Raw genomic sequence first — 17905 nt, forward strand, 5'->3', positions numbered from 1 at the left:
AATCTCGCCCTACTGTCGCAGCCGCAACCTCTCCCTACGCTAATCAGAGCAGAGTGACGGGCGGCGCTATGTGACTCCAGCTTAAATAGAGGCTGGGTCACATGGTGCTCTGGCCAATCACAGCCATGCCAATAGTAGGCATGGCTGTGATGGCCTCTTGGGGCAAGTAGTATGACGCTTGTTGATTGGCTGCTTTGCAGCCTTTCAAAAAGCGCCAAGAAAGCGTCACAAAAGCGCGAAGAAAGCGACGAACACCGAACCCGAACCTTTACGAAAATGTCCGGGTTCGGGTCCGTGTCACGGACACCCCAAAATTCGGTACGAACCCGAACTATACAGTTCGAGTTCGCTCATCCCTACTTACAATCTATGAGGAACCCAAAAATGGGAAACAGATTTCTTCTCTTTTAGGCCTCTTTCACACTTGCGTTGTTAGGATCCGGCGTGCACTTCCGTTGTCGTAAGTGCCCGCCGGATCCGTAACACCGCAAGGGAATTGAAAGCATTTGAAGACTGATCAGTCTTCAAAATGCGTTCAGTGTTACTATGGCAGCCAGGACGCTATTAAAGTCCTGGTTGCCATAGTAGTAGTGGGAAGCGGAGAGCAGTATACTTACCGCCCGTGCGGCTCCCGGGGCGCTTTAGAATGACGTCAGAGTGCCCCATGCGCATGGATGACGTGATCCATGCGATCACGTCATCCATGCGCGAGGGGCGCCCTGACGTCACTCTGAAGCGCCCCGGAAGCCGCACAGACGGTAAGTATACTGCTCCCCCGCTCCCCACTACACTTTACCATGGCAAACAGGACTTTAGCGTCCTGGTAGCCATGGTAACCATTCAGAAAAAGCGTCGGATCCGGTAATGCGCCAAAACGACATTTAGCTTAAGGCCGGATCCGGATTAATGCCTTTGAATGGGCATTAATTCCGGATCCGGCCTTGCGGCAAGTGTTCAGGATTTTTGGCCGGAGCAAAAAGCGCAGCATGCTGCGGTATTTTCTCCGGCAAAAAAACGTTCCGGTCCTGAACTGAAGACATCCTGATTAGAGATGAGCGAACTTCTGTTTTAAGTTCGGCGTCTAAAGTTCGGGGGCGGGTTAGCGGAGAATCCCGATCTGGAACCGGATATGGATTCCGACTTCCGTTGTGGTCCGTGGTAGCGGAATCAATAATGGCCGATTATTGATTCCGCTACCACGGACCACAACGGAAGTCGGAATCCATATCCGGTTCCAGATCGGGATTCTCCGCTAACCCGCCCCCGAACTTTAGACGCCGAACTTAAAACAGAAGTTCGCTCATCTCTAATCCTGATGCATCCTGAACGGATTTCTCTCCATTCAGAATGCATTAGGATAAAACTGATCAGGATTCTTCCGGCATAGAGCCCCGACGACGGAACTCTATGCCGGAAAATAAATATGCAAGTGTGAAAGAGCCCTTATCTATATATTTAAAAAAAAGAATAAAAAAATAAAATTAAAATAAAGAATATACACTACAATATATACTGTATGTGTAAAGATAAAGGATTAGCGGTCCACTTTATGGCTTATGGGGTTTGGCTCTAGTTTCAGTACATCAAAGACTACTTTAAAGTTTTAAGAAGAGTTTACTCAATATAATTAAACCTAACTACCACAGAATGCTGGGTAAGCTGTGAGTACACAATAGTTTACAGTCCATTTGCCCCATTTCATCTATAAAGAGACTTAAAGAGTGACTGTACTGTCACATAATTTAATTTCATTTGGTAGAGAATGGCATAACTAGCAAATTTCTAAATCACTTCAGTTAAAAAAATCTGCCTGCATCCACCTTAAAAAATAAAAAATATAAAGTCATGGCCACTAGTGTCACTTCCACTGCCTGTTGTCAGGTAAAATCCAGAAGACGGGGCATGTTGGAGCTAGCTGAGATCCTGAGCCTGATAACAGAACTGCTTCTGTACATCACAGGAACCTCCTGTGTTTCTGTGAGATCTCCCCCTCCTTATCCATTCTGTGAGCTCTGGAGCTGAAAACCAACATAGTGGGAAGTAAGGGAAAGGACGTCACAGCAGTACAGTGCTGGCAGAATTCACAGAAGGGATACGCACCCCCTGCTTCTGAGTGAAATGCATTTAGCTTTGCAGCTGAAATGGGGAATAATGTGGCTGAGAAAAACTTTAGGGAAGCCAACAAAAGACCTGTTCCTTCACAGTTATGATTGTACAAAGAATCACATGCATTATGCAAACTTTTTTTTGAAAACTCAGGTACGCTTTAAAGGTCTCTTAAGGCAATGTTCGGGCATCGCTCCTTGGCGATAATCTGCCGGTCATTGGGTAATAGGATCCTTGGTGCAGACACCTAAATCATTGTCAGTAGCAAGATCTGCTGCTGAAAAGTCAATGGTGGACAAACAGTCATAACCATAACTTTAAAAATGTTCTGTTCATATAGCCATACGAGGGCTTATTTTTTGCGGTATAAGTTGTATTTTTGAATGGCACCATTTAACTTACCATGTATTGTAAAACAGGGAAAAAAAAAATAAAAATCTTTGTGGGGTGGAATTGAAAAACAAAAACACAATTCCGACAAGGTTTTTGGGGTTTTAATATGTTTTCTTGTGGAACAAACTATATTTTTTTTTTTTTACCATTTTGGGGGTGCATCAGAACTTTTCTGATCACTGTTATTCAATTTTTTTATTTTTTTGGGGGGACCGAAAAATGGTGAAACACATGTTTTTATATTTTTTTCTGTTACGGAGTTCAAAGCTCAGGATTTTTTTTTTATATTTTAATAGTTCAGACATTTTTGTCCCAGCGATACCCGTTAGGTTTATTTTTAATTGTTTGTGTGTAAAATTAGGAAAGGGGGAGGCGATTTGAACTTTTAGCGCCCTTAGGGGGCTAGAAGCCGGGCTATTTTGTTCCATTGTCCCACTCACCATAATATAGATCTGTTATGATGAACGGGCTTCTGAAGCGTGCTCAGCTTAGCAGGCAGATTACCATGACAGGCCTGGGAAGCTTCAGCAGGCCGCAGGCCGTGATGGTAACCGATCTTAGCCCTGCAATTTCACTCCAATTGGAAGGCAGAGGGAGTGCTATCCCTCTGCCTAACCTCACAGATGCTGCAATCATAATTGAACGAGGCATCTGAGGGGTTAAACAGCCAGGTTCAGCGTTATTGCTGAGTACGGAGTGGGCTCAGCGCAGCAGCCCGCTCCATACATTCCCTCTGCCACTATGGTACAGGTACGTAACGGCGGCTGAAGGGGTTAATAACTATAACTTGCTCCTTTTCACTCTACATCAGGTCGCGTAAAAGGCCCTTTAAATGGGGTCAGATAAATTTGTATCTCAGTGTAACAGTGAATGTTACATACACTACTATTCTGTTTCAAAGACTGAATTATAGAATTTGGTCACATTTTCAGAGACTTTTGCATAAATGATCTGTATAAATCCGGTCATAATACAGCATCATGATTCCTATGAATACGTTTTCTAGCCAGTAACCAGACTCAATGTACGGTATTATGTCTGAGGCCAGCCAATGGAAAAAAATCCATGTGCTATAACTGCAAAGGGTACTGGCCCAAGAGCAGAAGATGTGCTGCCAACAAAATGAGGGGACTCAAAAAGAATCTCAAGTGCCATTAATATAAATGTTAAGTGAACACCTAAATAAAGACAAAATATTTGGGAACGGAGGGATGTTAAATTTAGATGTGGAGGGGGAGAAGATAGAACGCAACTCCTGCACAAGGTTTAAGGTTCTTGCAAAGTATCAGAACACAGGGCCATTGCTCTAACCTCTATAATGGATTTTAATTATTTTAAGGTCTAACGGCAACGTCCCCGTTGCTCCTAGAGGCTCATCTGCATACATGAATGCATTAACATGGGACCAACACAGATGCCTTCAGCTGCCAAGTGCACATGTGATAGGTCAGCCAGTTTCATAGGTACAAAACTGCTGACAGATGCCCTTTAACAGATTTTACAACAAGTTCTTAAAGTAACAACATATATTTTGTCATCTGTCTAGAATATACGAAAATAGCCATGACTTCCACGTTGGAACTCCCATAGAAGTGAACGGAGAGACACACACAGGAATACGCTAGATGGGACAACAGAAATGGGGCCAAGAGATAGGACTCTCACCTATTGGACATCTATGGCATTTCCACAGACTGTCTAGAAGGGTATACCCCTTTAAGAGGGCAATTGGTGTACAGACCAGGAAAAATGGCCGGCATGCACAGCAAATATACACAAACAAAAGCAGTATATACTGCATTAGAATATGTTTCTTTTTAAACTAGGGCCTGAATTGGGAGCCTATCCCTCTGCCTATACAGTGGTATACATCACAGTGTTCGAATGCAGGAATACGTCAGAGGATCCTCAGAGTTTCTGGCGATTCTGGGGGTCATTTATCAAACTGGTGTAAAGTAGAACTGGCTTAGCTGCCCATAGCAACTAATCGGATTCCACTTTTCATTTTGGACAGCTTCTTTGGAAAATGAAAGGTGGAATCTGATTGGTTATTATGGGCAACTAAGCCAGTTCTACTTTACACCAGTTTGATAAATGACCCCATTTGTTTCAATTTTCCATGTAGCTCTCCATATTAAAAAATAAATAAAAAAAATTACCTAAAATCATTTGCTCACTGGCCATTAGGCTTAATAATATGATGAAACTTCTGAGCTATCACATTATCATTACTGGAGGCAGATATCGCCTCTGTATCCGCCATTCACAATACACAGATCACAGAGCAGGTCTAGAGAACTCTCCTATAAAGAGGTCCCCTCCTGACCATAGTGTCTATGGCCCATGTGGCTGATCTCAATGAACAGGAAGTCTTGGCATATTTCAGGCCTAGTCGTCTGTGTGAAAACTGCATGATTTTTATTTTATTTTTTATATATGGTAGATAGTGACATGGAAAATGTAAAATAAAATACATCCTCAACCTGCGGCCCACCAGCTGTTACAAAACTACAACTCCCATCATGCCCTAATGGCAGTAGGCTGTGCTAGCATGCTGGGAGTTGTAGTTTTGCAACACCGTTCCAATGCATTTTAAGGATTCCCCGTCTCAAAGCTCTGGCAGACTGAAACAGGTTTTTGGCAAAAATGTCCCTGTATTTACTGCACCCATCTTTACTTCAGTCCTGATCAGTTTTCCAGTCCCCGCAGCAGGATTCTGCCACCACCATGACTCACAGTGGGAATGGTGGTTTTGGGGTGATGGAATGTGCTGAATATGCGCCACACATACCTCATTTCTCATGATGGCCAAAATGCTCATTTTAACCTCATATAACCCAATATAGGAGGACATTAGAGGGGGACTGCAGCCTCACCAGCAATCATCTGATTACCAGGAAGCATTATGACAGCTTCTTCACTGTATATACAGCAATCAGGAGGGCAGGGGCTCCACATTCTCTATGACAACTGACTCTCCACTCCTGGAAAAGATACTCAGGAAATAGATGCAGATCCACCAGATATGTTAAGTCATCTAAGGACCCACAAGGGGTTAAAGGGGTTTATCTTCAGGATAGGTCATTAATGTCCGATCGGTCAGGGTCTGACACCCTACACCCCTACCAATCAGCTGTCCCTGAAGGCTCCATTGTTGGAACTAGGACAGTGAATGAAACAGGAAGCACAGCGCCATTCAAAGTGTAGTGGCCGTGCCGGGTTACTGCAGATCAGCATTGAAATGAATGGGAGCTGCAGTAACCCAGCACGGCCACTACACTTCAATCGGCGCTCTGCTTCCTGTTCCATTCACAGAGCTAGTTCCAGAGGCTGCAAGAAGCAGCTGATCGGCAAGGCGTCTGGCCACCAACACCCCACTGGTCACTAGTAGAGAGTCTATGGGTGTCTGGCGTGCATCTGCAAAGTCTTTGGTGTGCATAGCAGTACATTTTACATGTCCCTAGTTGCTGCAGAACATCTTTTTGTAGAGATTAACAGCAGTCAGCATGTGGGTTCAAAATCATTATTCCCTATGACAAAAAAAAAAGTTGCAGCGATTTTTTTCCCACTCAATTCACGTACAACTATCAGTCGCCATATATAGGCCGAGCCTTAGCGCAAGGGTGGGCCGAGAAGAGGCGGTAGAATATAGAAGAAAAATCCTCAGTGGAATGTGTTCGCTGTGGCCCAGAGATCAGCATTATCAGATTCAACAGCACCAGCAAACCACGTGTAGCATCTACAGCAGTGAGCACAGGGTTAACACCCTCCCAAACTATTTCATGCCTTACCATTTTAAAGCCAAACACACCCAGCGTCTGCATAATCACCACCATACGGAACAACATAAAGTCTGGCACTGTATATGTGCACCACAGTCACACTGGGCCTTGACTATTGACTGGCGCCAGAATTTGGGTTTTTAACAAAGTCTAGGGATTTTAGTGGCACATTGTAAAGCATCCTCTGTTAACCAGAACATCACAGATTTAGGGCTCATGCACACCAATATTTTTTTTTGCATTCCGTATACAGTACCAGTCATTTCAATGGGTCCACAAAAGATGCAGACAGCACTCTGTGTGCGGTCCGCATCCGTTGCTCCATTCCGTGGCCCTGTAAAAATTATGAGGCATGTCCTATTCTTGTCCGTTTTGCGGACAAGAATATGCATTTCTATAATGGGCCTCCTGTTCCGTTCTGCAAACTGCGAAGGCACACGGGCAGCATCCTTTTTCTGCAGATCAGAAATTTGCGGACTGCAAAAAACGACACGGCCGTGTGCATGAGCCCTTAGGCTGCATTCGTATCTGCGGCAAGCTGATCCGGCTGCCTGCAGCGTTTTTGTCCTGCAGAAACCCGGCATTTATGCTGGAAAGTGGCTGGATCACCGCTGGACCTCATTACAGTCAATGTGGATCCAACAGTGAACTATAGAATCCGGAAATTCCAGATCCGGTGGAATCCTGCAGGCTGCTCTCTGCCGGATCTGCTGCCAGAGATGTGAAGCCTTTGCTGCAAACTAAAAATGGCGCAGGCTCAATAAATGCCCCAAAATAAACCTTTCTTAAAGGGAACCTGTCACCAGGATTTTGTGCATAGAGCTGAGGACATGGGTTGCTAGATGGCAGCTAGCACATCCGCAATACCCAGTCCCCATAGCTCTGTGTGCTTTTATTGTGTAAAAAAAAAACGATTTGATACATATGCAAATTAACACAAAAGAGTCATATCTTACTTGTGTGACCAGAGAAGAGTCATATTTTCAAGGTCTGGCTCATCTCAGGTTAATTTGCATATGTATCAAATCGTTTTTTTTTTACATAATAAAAGCACACAGAGCTATGGGGACTGGGTATTGCGGATGTGCTAGCGGCCATCTAGCAACCCATGTCCTCAGCTCTATATACAAAATCCCGGTGACAGGTTCCCTTTAAGTTAGGTCAACACTTGCGGTAAACGGATCTGGCATAGCCGGATACTGTCGTTCACCACCCGACCTCGCTGACTAGAATGGGATCCAGCGGGGACCTGGCCACTTTTCTGTGAAACTATCTCACAGGTTCACTTTAAATAATATCTCCTAATGTGTTTTTTTACATAGGACTGCGAGTTATCCAGCAAGTCAGATATCAAATTCCAGTGGCTACCTTCCCTGAACTCTCAGGAATATGACTTACAGCGCAAATCCTGTAATACCCATCAAGTGAAATCATAGTGGCGGTGAAAGGAAATGCCGAGACGTGTGAAGTGCACACCTGCTTTGAGACCTCTAAGCGTTCTCTAACCACCTCATTCCCCGAGCCCTGATGTGTCATGTCTGCTGCCCTTTTGACTCCATTCAATCGCCCACTGACTTTAGTGCCAGTTTCCCTTGTGCTTGTGACCCCGGGGCTGAAGCATTCTTACACTGCTTCCTCTGCTACAGTCTGAGCTCCGGCCCAGCATGCACAAGGACGTACGAATCATGTGGCTGCCTGACAGGAAGTCACTGCATCATACCCAGCTGTGTATATACGGTGTACGGTGAGGGGAGTTCTACCTAGTTACCACTGAGGAGTCACATACGCCTTCAGTGGGATCTTCCTCTGGGAGCGTCTCTTTTCTTTATGTCACAACCACCACCAGATAATAGGACCTTTGGACAATCCTTCTAGATAAGGTTGCATTTATCTGCACAGAGAAAATGAAGGGGATATTTCCATCTCAGACGTCGATGGCGCCTCGCTAGGATCAGATAGGTGTGGGTCCCACCTCACTGCAGGGGTGGAGGAGAACACCCCACACATGAGCAGCGTGCTCACGGGAGGGCCAAACATAGGGATCTTTTATGCTGGTGGCTGCACGTCTCCTCGTATAAAGAGAACGACATGCTCCAAATAATAGGGGAACGAAACGATAGCAGTAACGGCCGCCATACAGTTTCTATTGGCTGGTGTGAAGGCCCCTCCTTAAACGAGCATCAACTGACTTGTTTTTTAGGTTATTAGGTGCTCGCTATGACCCCATACTGGTCCGCATAAAAATTCTTACCTACAAGACAAGAAGAGCTGGAATTCTGGCACTTGTGGAAGTCCCCCCCCCCCCCCCCAGCAGGAGAACTTTGTGTACCCAAATATATGATGGAGGTGGCAGCAGCTCTCTAGTGCCAGCAGTGGTCCGTGTGGTGGCCTCTATAGCTTCCAGAGCACTGACCATTGATGAAGCTGTTGGTCTGAGCTGGAGCAGAGCTTGTGCCTATTACATAACAGTTTCTAAGGAGGTTTAGCTTGATTTCATGATAGCACCAAAAGCCCTTTAATGATAAATCTCCCGTCATACACTGCGTTTGGTTGTCGCATCTCATGGCCGAGATGGAATAACCGCCGTGCTCGCCAGCCCAGGGTGGCGGAGTTACAGAAATGACTGAGCGGGCCGCTGCGCCACCATTTCCATAACTTCTATAGCAGTGAATGGGAGCGTAGAGTTAGGCCTCATGCACACGACCGTTGTGTGCACCCGTGGCCGTTGTGCCGTTTTCCGTTTTTTTCTGCGGCTCCATTGACTTTCAATGGGGCCGTAGAAAACTCGGCTTGTGCACCGTTTTTACACCGCGCCCGTGACCCGTGTTTCGAGGCCGTGAAAAAAAATATAACCTGTCCTATTTTTTTCACGGCCAACGGTTCACGGGCCCATCCAAGTCAATGGGTCCGTGAAAATCACGGATGCACACAAGATTGTCATCCGTGTCCGTGATCCGTGTCCGTTTTTTCCTATCATTTCAATGGCAAACTTGACTTAGATTTTTTTTTCATCTTTCATGTCCGTGGATCCTCCAAAAATCACGGCAGACCCACGGAAGAAAAAACGGCCACGGATCACGGAACAACGGAACCACGTTTTGCGGCCCGAGAAAAAAAACTGTCGTGTGCATGAGGCCTTATGGAAACAGTGGAGCACCGGATGTTCCCGTAAATCTGTCCACCCCTGACCAGCACTTACTCCCATCTTGGCCAGGAACCCACTTTAATGCTCCGTTCTGTACAAGTGACAGAATTCAGGGAAACACAGTCTATATGTAAACAGCTTTATATACACATTTCTATTTTTCCTTAAATATTCATAAATTGATTTAATACTTTAATTAAACTAACATTTAAAGGGGTTGTCCACTTTCTGCTCAAATTTCAGAAAGGCAGGAACGTTAAATGCCTCAGGGGTTACCCAAGCCCAGCATGGTGAAGTCCCTTTGATAACGCATAAAAACAAACTGCTGCTCCTATAGCTACCCAAGATGGTGGCACCCACGTCTTCTACTGTGTAGGTGCTGAACTCAGAGAAGCACCTGTACCTGAGCTGAACACTTACACGATAGAGGACACAGCCGCCATCTTGGTAAGTTATGGGTACCACACCATGGAGGTTTCACCATGCAGTCCTTTAGTGTTTCTCAGGGTGGGCTCACATTTTATGTATACGTTAGAAGAAAAAAAAAAAAAAAACTTTTTTTTTTTTAAGTGGAACTCTAGGGTGAACAAATGCCACTGGATACCAGTCTAAAGCATCAGTTTAACATATACTTTTTAGTATACACTAAACGTGAGAAAAACCATCATGTGAACCCAGCCATAGAGCTCATGAACACGACTGCATGTATTCTGCGCTCTGCAAAAACCGGTACCGCAAAAAAAAATACGGATGAAGTCCGTGTGCATTCCGTATTTTGCAGAACGGCTGGCCCCTAATAGAACAGTACTTGTCCGTAATCCGGGCAATAATAGGACTATTTTTTTTGCAGAATGGAATGACTTACGTTTTTTTTTTGCAGACCTATTGAAATAAATGGTTCCGCATACGGTCCGCAAAAAAGACGGAACGGACAGGGAAAGAAAATACATTTGTGTGCATGAGCCCTTACACGTCAGTGTATGGAATTTCTAAAATGTAAGCAGTAAGTGGACAATCCCTTTAAAGGCAAAAAAAATGCAGAATCCTGATAAGCCGGCGTTGGCTGATAACCTGCAGCCTGTGGCATACTGAAGGGCACTGGCACTATGTATGTGTGTGTATTGCGCAGCGCTGTACAGCCTTGCAGAGGAGCACACTGACAGGGAGCAGGGGCAGCAGACCCAGGACTGCTCGTCTGAGGGAGGAGGAGGAGAAGTTTCGCGGCAATCTAGTTTCGTGTCCGGACAGGCAGGCTGCAGCCCTCTGCCCCGTACCCAGAACCCTCCGCGGCTCCAGGTACAGCTGCACCCCAGGCAATCCCACAGCCAGAGCCGAGAGTGGGCAATGCGAGCGCGCGCAGCACCCACCTGTGAGAGGAGCGCGGTGCCAGCGGCGGGCAGCACTGATCACGACTCCGGGACTGGCGACGTCTCCTGACTAGAACTTCCGCCTGCGTTTTATATCTGTGGGCTCTCCAGGGTGTTCTCTTCCTCTCCCTCTCTCGCTACCTCACACGGGGACTGTCCACTTGCCCCTCCCAGAGAAGGAGGACGGCACAAGGGAGGGCACGGGAACCTGGGCAGGCTGTGGCTGCTAGGTAGACGGTGCTCAGTGCCCCCTGCAGACGCCAACTTCTCCCACTTGTTTTCTACAGATGTTACGTGAATGAGGTCGGAATTAGCAGTGTGACTATGTACCAGCTGATGTATGCCAGCTTGAGCCCTGCTGTGTTATCCACCTAGCTAGAGAGAAAAGTGGCAAAAACCTGCCATTTAGGCTTCTTTTCCACATGAATATGTTCTGCTGGGTGTTTACCGACACTAAAGGCGTGCGTTATATGTGGCTATTTTAGAGGAGTTTTTGTGTTACGTTTATCAGAACTGGCATACTCATGCACTAGTCCTGATGCCCCTGCACTGGCATGAGATGAGACTAATGTATTCAGAGGGTGCACCACCAATGATTGCCTCAGGCAGCACCAGGTAGGGACAAGAGGGGGGCAGCAGAAGGAGGATCATCTGTTTGGGAAGCACAGTATGTGGCGCTGTATTTCCCTGTATGTTTTGTAGCGCTGTATGTAATGTTTTCCATGTCTATAACAGTAGGGCTGGAGGGAAGGGGTTGGTTAGGGCAGTGGTCCCCAACCTTTTTTGCACCAAGGACCAGTTTCATGTCAGACAATTTTCCCAGGGGGGCGGGCTTAGGTCTTGGGCGGGGCTTCGGGGGGTGGGGCTTAGTGGGTGATGGTCGGCGCTGACTGATTCACGGCATAACAAAACACAAGGTTCATGTTAAAATAGATAACTATTACATTTATTATTAAAATGTGGCTCAAAACTGACTAGGGTCTCTGCTGCACTGCTGATATTTTCAAGGTGAACTGCAGGTCATTCTCCCACTCACTCCCTCCCTCAGATACTATCTGAAACTGGATGCCGACAACCCGCCCCCCCCCCCCTTCATATTAATTTCCATTGGTGGGGCAATGAGACCTAACCAATCCCCCCCCCCCCCCCCCCACCTAGCCCTTTTCAGCTTTCATATTGGTGGCAGTGGCTGGCCGGCATCACAATTGGAAGGAAGGAACACTCTTTTTCTGACCCGCTGTACGGCCGCACGCTGTGTGTGATATGCGCGTCGGGCACGCATGCGTCTGGCGCAGTGGCGTAACTAGAATTAATATGGGCCCCAGGGCAACCTTTGAATTTGGGCCCCCCTGTGGCAATAATAACCATGAGCACCTCATGTGGCCGACGTGGTTATTATTGCCAAAGTTTTGTCAGGTCGCCCCCTTTCTCACTATATTTCATTTTGCCCCCACTCCTATATATTTTATTTTTTGCCCCTCTCTGTATACATTTCATTTTGCCCCCTCATTATTTGCTGCCCCTGCCCTCATATGGCCAGCGTGGGCCCCCCTTTCCGAATTCAGACATTAGTGCCGGTTATTATAATGTGATATGATATTAGGGCAGGGGCAGCAAATAATGAGGGAGCAATATGAAAAGGAAATATATAGAGAATGGGGGCTAAATGAAATATAGGTAGAGAGGGGCCACTGACAAAACTTTGGCAATAATAACCCAGTCTATCTATATTTCATTTTGCCCCCATTCTCTCTCTATATATATATATTTCAGTTTTTGCCCCTCATTATTTGCTGTCCCTGCCCTGCCCTCATATGGCCGGTGCAGGCTCACCCCTTTCTAAATTCAAACATTAGTGCCACTGATCATCTGCCCCCCGTACTTGCAGGCTGTGGCGGGCTTCAGTTCCATGCGCAATCCCGTGGCTCTGCCTGCGACGCACCGCCGTGTCATTCCAGCAGTGATCCCGCAACGCGAGACCCGCCGCAGGAGTTCACGGGTCTCGCGGGATTACAACAGGTTATGCAGCGCAGGCGCACTCAAAATATAGGGAGGGCCCGGCCGCCGCACTGAAAAAAAGCACTTGCGGGGCCGCGGGCCCTCCCCCTGCCCTGGCGTCTCCCCTCCGCCCTGCCCTGGCATCTCCCCTCCTCTGTATGGCCGCGGCCCGGCAAACAGTCTTCCAGGGCCCGGTCCTGGGGGACCGCTGGGTTAGGGTATTGGGAGGTTGGGGCGCCATTTCCATTTCAGGCTAGGTGCATCCCTGAATGTAATAATAAATGAGGTGTATCTCTGCCCTGCCATGCGCCAGATACTGATTGGGGTTGTGTCACTTCAGCACATGGCATTTATCATGTAGAGGTTCTCCGGATTTTAATATCGATGACCTATCCCCAGGTGTCGGACCCCCGCCGATCTGATATTGATGACATATCCTGAGGATAGGTCATCAATATTAGAAGCCCAGAGAACCTCTTTAATACAAGCGACTAATTTATTGTCCATATTGCCTCCTTTGCTGGCTGGGTTCATTTTTCCTTCACATTATACACGGCTCGTTTCCATGGTTACGACCACCCTACAATCCAACAGCGGTGGTCGTGCTTGTACACTACAAAAAAAAGTGGTGGTCTCTCTGCTGGCTGGGACCGTGGGAGCACACATAGGCTGGTACTTTTTCGTATAGTGTGCATTGTAAGCACGACCACCGCTGATGGATTGCAGGGTGGTCGTAACAATGGAAACGAGTAGTGTATAATGTGATTGAAAAATTAATCCAGCCAGCAAAGGAGGCAATATGGACAATAACAATGCATTAGTGGTTTCTATGAAATTTCTTAACATTTATCATGTAATTTGCTGAAGTGACACAGTCCCTTAAAGTCTACGCCAGCTACAGGCTGGCGCAGACTTCAGACATAACCTATGCCTAAGGGCTCGTTCACACAACAGTATGTCTTTTTCTGTGTTTTGCGGGCCGTTTTTCCCAGATCCAGGGACCTATTAACTTAAATGGAGCCACGGAACGTGATTTGCGGGCAATAATAGGACATGTTCTAAAATGGAATTATCGAATTGGAATGCATACGGAGTACATTCCGTTTTTTTGCAGAACCATTGAAGTGAATGGTTCTGTATACGGAACGCAAAAAATGGCCCGTATACGGCACGCTAAAAATGTTCGTGTGAACGAGCCCTAACTTATAGCAAATCATGCAGGCAGCACAAAGCTCTGCCCTCCCAGTAAGCCACGCCACTTTTGTAGGAACTTACGAAAAGTGCCAAGAAGCTTAAAAAGTCCCAAATAATTATTTGCAATTTTTTTACACCACAATAGTGGTGTAAAACCTTTAGTAAATGTTCCTCGTGGTTTATGGGTCTCCTGTTTGGATGTTACTGCTGTTACCCAGAGGGGAGGGACCGTAAAGCAGCACTTCACAGTGAAGCTCTACCTCCTGGGTATGTTCAGGAGCAGAATCTGGCAGAATACATATTCATATTCTCACTACTCCTGCTGTGGTGAGTGCCACAAACACTAGTGGGATTGTAAAGGATCTCCTGACACCCCGACCGGGTACCTCCGTTGATGGATGCTCCCAGTGCCTCCCGAGGACTCCAAGCACTCCACTCGACACCGATACCACCACAGGAACCAGGAACAGCTCTTACAAGAGCTAGGAGTAATAGCCAGGGGAGTATACACGTATAGCAATCCCCACACACATGAGACGAGGCTCTATGTTGAATGTAAAACAGGAACTCTTTATTGAACACACAGCATTGACTTATATACACATGACATACTGATGACATGACATAGCAGTGTCTGAGACGCAATTAACTAACACACTGACATTGTATGTGACGCAATCAACAAAATACAATTACCAAAACACATTGGGCTCTGCCTGTAATACAATTGGGCTAACTTAATCACTCACAGACAGAAACCACACATTTTTCCCAAAACACAGAAACCACCTCAAAACCCCACATATCCCCATAATGTATACATCCATGGATAGCTCTGATCTGGGTGAACAACATATCCAAAAATCACCTAGATCCGAGCAGGGGTTCCCGAATTCCATGGAAGTCACTTTTGGCCGACCGCAAGCATGGCTTTCCTGCCCAAAACATTTACACAGATTTAAGCTGTGCGGCCGGTCTGTCTTCTCCTTCAAAGTTAGTATGGGCCATAATCCTGAGGCAAGAGGCTGGCAAACAGGCCCCTCCAAAACCCAGTGGCGAGGTTGGTTTTGCCACACATCTCCCCCTCCCAGGGAAGACTAACCAGATACCTGACCTCACGCCGGTCGGTACCTGAGTTAGTCTGGCAGTCCACCCACAACCAAATACTGGACCTGTTGAATTTGGTAGCCTGTCTCTGTCCAGTGAGTCCACCAAGGTTTTGTTGGTAACTGGTACTCCCAGTCTCTGTGTTGCTCCCTGGCTTTGAGTGGAGATTGTTTTGTGGGCAGGGATCAGCGGTACTCTGCCATGGTGCCAGCAATACCATGAAAGAAGCCTGGTTGTTGGAGGGGGAGACCGACTGTCTCACCTTTGGATACCCAGCTCTGCTGCTGGAGGGGGAGACCAACTGTCTCCCCTTTGGCTAAACAGCCCTGTTGCTGGGGGACAGGACCAACTGTCTCTACCACCTGTGCTGTAAGTGCAGAGACCACGGTCCCATCTGCACAGTTGTGGGGCTTACTGTCTCCCCCTGGTAAATTAAGCTGCCGCTGGGGAATGGAGACTAGGCTCCCAATTCCCAACAAATCTTTCTGTTGCTGTGGGATGGAGACTGGGCTCCCAATTCCCAACAACTCAATCTGCTGCTGGGGGACAGGACCGACTGTCTCTGCCCCCTGTAACTCAGCCTGCCGCTGGGGAATGGAGACTGGGCTCTCAATTCCCAATAAATCACACGGCCGCTGGGGAATAGAGACTGGGCTCCCAATTCCCTGTAAATCACCCAGCTGCTGGGGAATGGAGACTGGGCTCCCAATTCCCTGTAAATCACCCAGCTGCTGGGGAATGGAGACTGGGCTCCCAATTCCCTGCAATTCACACTGCCAATAGGGAGAGGGGGTAACAAGCTCCTCTCCCATACATACTTCCAGCCTCTGGGGAGGGAGACCAACTGTTTCCGCTCCCAATACAGTGTCCTGTTGCTGGGGAAAGGAGACCTGGCTCTCTATTCCCTCAAGGACACTCTGCCGCTGGGAGACAGGACCGACTGTCTCTGCCCCCTGTAACTCAGCCTGCCGCTGAGGAATGGAGACTGGGCTCCCAATTCCCTGCAATTCACACTGCCAATAGGGAGAGGGGGTAACAAGATCCTCTCCCATACATACGTCCAGCCTCTGGGGAGGGAGACCAATAGCAACGTTTCAACCATCTCTGGTCTTTATCAAGCTATATAGCTTCATAAAGACCAGAGATGGTTGAAACGTTGCTATCCCTATGCTGCTGTTACCAATAAAGTAACCAGCCTGTATAATACAGAAGACACCCAACTGTAATGACTGAATGGAAATAACTTCTATACAGGTTATTTAACTCTCCAATGCCACCATTAATAGCGACTGCAGCATCTGACCAGTTAGACAGAGGGCTCCCTCTGTTCTCTGATTGGAACCCCTGCGGCAAAATTGTGGGTGTCACGACCCTTGGTCATGGTCGTGACTCCTTGGGTGCCGCATGCTGTTGCCCGCGGTTTTCCGTTGTCAACCGCAGCTGGGAGCACTTCGTTGTTGCCTCAGGTGCGGTTGCCGCGGACAATAGGCATGCGTGTGGTTGCCCTTGACAACGTGTTTTTGTGTGCACTCCCTTTGTCTGTTGTGCACGAGGTGGTGTTTGTATGCACTTGGACTCCTCCCTTCACCTGCGGTTGTCCGCGGCAACGTCTGGTGATGTTTGCATGCTGTGGAAGTGTCTCGGCCCGTTGGCTGTTCTTGAGGACACGGTTGCCACGCATGCCGTTGCCGTCGGAGACAGGTGAGTGAGTTTGTGTGCTTTCCCCTTTATGTGTGTTTTCCCTTCTGTGGTGTAGGAAGGGTTAACTCCCTTCCCAGTGTGTCTGTGAGTCACTGGGTGTGTCTGACCGTGGGTGTGGCCACCTGGCCTATAAAGCCTCAGTCCCTGGCTTGGTTCAGTAGGTTGCTCTCAGCCATGCTGGCTGGAGCAGCCTCCTGTCTCCTCCATCTGCTTGGTGGGGACCATCCTTCTGTTCATACTGTCACGGCTGGCGGTGGGGGAAACCCCCAGCCGTGCGGTGCCAGGAGATGAAAGGGTTACCCCTTGGCCGGGACCACAGAGTTAGGGAGCAGGTCACCTCCTATTGCGTCCCTAACGCTGACACAGTCCCCACACAGAGCTATGGGGACTGTGTATTGCGGATGTGCTAGCGGCCATCTAGCAACCCATGTCCTCAGCTCTATACACAAAATCCCGGTGACGGGTTCCCTTTAAGTATAAATGAAAAAGAAAGATTTACAAAAAAAAATAACTACACGTTAACAAGAAACATTTTAAGCAGGAATTTTTTTATTTTTTTCAAAAATGAAAATTCACATAATATCAGCTAGCGGCCTATGAGTTTACAAATTATCGGTATCGGCCCTAAAAAATCTATATCGGTCGATCCCTAGTTTTTTGTATGGCCGACAGCCAGCATTTTCACCGGCTTAGCTGGATCTCTGAAACGGAGATGTGAACGCAGCCTAAGCTGCCTATAAACATCCCTTAGGCTTAGGGTGCCTTCAATTCAGTTCCATTAATTTGAATGTGGCAGCAAGCACATGGATTTCTGCAGGCTCCATTAAGGTAAATGCAACAGATTTTCAGTTGTTTAGAAAAATAAAATCACAAATATCAAATGAAAAATCTAATCACACCCTTTCCCAATTTTTCACAAAAAAACAAACAAAAAAAACTATTAAAATATTTTTCTTAGGCTACATGCACACGACAGTTTTTTGCGGTCCGCAAATAGCGGATCGGTGTTCCTGTTTTTTTTTTTACATCCACATCCGTTCCGTTTGTCCTCAAATTTTGTAGGTTGTGTTTCTGTGTGTCTTCAGTTTTTTTTGCAGTCTGCAAAAAAAAAA

At 47.1% G+C, this 17905-nt stretch overlaps 1 protein-coding gene across 6 annotated transcripts in view; it reads right to left on the reverse strand.

Moving 5' to 3' along the window:
- Positions 1-10983, reverse strand: part of PDLIM5 (PDZ and LIM domain 5) — a 200992-nt gene extending 190009 nt beyond the window's left edge. For 4 of the 6 annotated variants that reach the window (XR_006391013.1, XM_044302657.1, XM_044302664.1 and 1 more), the window contains exon 1: positions 10794-10983. The gene's annotated coding sequence lies outside the window, so the exon portion shown is untranslated. The remainder of the gene's footprint in view (positions 1-10793) is intronic. The other 2 variants (XM_044302672.1, XM_044302682.1) reach the window with 2 other exon arrangements.
- Between the last annotated feature and the right edge of the window lie 6922 nt (positions 10984-17905).

Source organism: Bufo gargarizans, chromosome 1 (genome assembly GCF_014858855.1).
Source record: "Bufo gargarizans isolate SCDJY-AF-19 chromosome 1, ASM1485885v1, whole genome shotgun sequence".
Taxonomy (NCBI): Eukaryota; Metazoa; Chordata; class Amphibia; order Anura; family Bufonidae; genus Bufo; species Bufo gargarizans.